This window comes from Sorex araneus, chromosome X, assembly GCF_027595985.1.
Source record: "Sorex araneus isolate mSorAra2 chromosome X, mSorAra2.pri, whole genome shotgun sequence".
NCBI lineage: Eukaryota > Metazoa > Chordata > Mammalia > Eulipotyphla > Soricidae > Sorex > Sorex araneus.
The window spans coordinates 221,823,357-221,824,506 of record NC_073313.1 but is presented as its reverse complement, the minus strand read 5'-3'; the positions used below and the strand labels follow the sequence as shown (position 1 = coordinate 221,824,506).

Below are 1,150 nucleotides of genomic sequence, written 5' to 3'. Positions count from 1 at the left end.
GAAACTTCAATGAGTTTGGTCACTGTGTGGATATGGTCGATCGTCCTGAATCCTTTTCAGAACCCAGCTTGCTTGCATGGTTGTCCGAAAAGGAAAAGATGTTCATAACTTTTAACTTTATTTAATTGATACAAAAATATTCTCAATTAAGTTCCACTAAAATTAGAAAATTCTCTTTATCCTAAATACCACAGGAAAACAGAAAGGAAAAGCAGAAAAACAGTGAAAGAAAATATTTTTAATAGGTAATTTTAATATGTTACATATTAGAGCAAATGAAGAATCCCTAGATACACATTGGCTTTCCTATTTCAATTCTGACATGCAAGGAATAAGTGATCAGTTCTGCCATACAAAAAAAAAAAAAGGTTACTTATTTTAAAATCTTTTTTTTTTCCTTACTGGAACCAATCAGACTGCATCCTCCCTATCTCCCTTCAAAGGGAAGAGAAGAACAATTATCAGTAGTAAAAGGCAGTTGTAGAAGCAACACCTAAAACTGGCCTCACGCTTAGGAGAGGATGCTCTGACTCCCCATTATTCCAGGCACTCTACACGATCAGAGAAAATTCTTAGGTAATGAACTATAGAAACAATCCCTGAAACTATAGCACTGTAGCACTGTTGTCCCGTTGTTCATCGATTTGCTCAAGCAGGCACCTGTTAAGTCTCCATTGTTAGGCTTGTTGTTACTATCTTTGCATATCGAATATGCCACGGGTAGCTTGCCAGGCTCTGCCGTTCGGGAGAGGTAATCTCGGTAGCTTGCCAGGCTCTCTGAGAGGGACAGAGGAATCGAACCTGGGTTGGCCACGGTTAAGGCAAATGCCCTACCTGCTCTGCTATCACTCTAGTCTTGCTCGAGCAAATCAATGAACAATGGGACAACAGTGCTACAGTGCCCTGAAACTATAGTCTTCAAAAATCTCTTTTTAAAAAAAATTTCATCAGAGTCCAAGGGTTTCAGAAACCACCACTAAAAAATCCATAGAAAGCGACATCCTGAAAGTTAACATCTGAACATCTGAATCTTTTTACCAAGGACAATGGTGGAGTAATTTTAACATTTTAGGGTAGTAGATGTACAGTAATTTTAAACATCAAAAGCAAAAATATGAACAGTATTGTAAACCATAATAGAATAATAGAA

The 1,150-nt window shown here is 37.5% G+C and overlaps 1 non-coding gene across 1 annotated transcript; it reads right to left on the bottom strand.

Moving 5' to 3' along the window:
* Positions 1–411: 411 nt before the first annotated feature.
* Positions 412–615, bottom strand: LOC129400342 (small nucleolar RNA U3). The gene has a single exon (XR_008627600.1). It is a non-coding gene; the product is annotated as a small nucleolar RNA U3 (small nucleolar RNA).
* Positions 616–1,150: the final 535 nt, after the last annotated feature.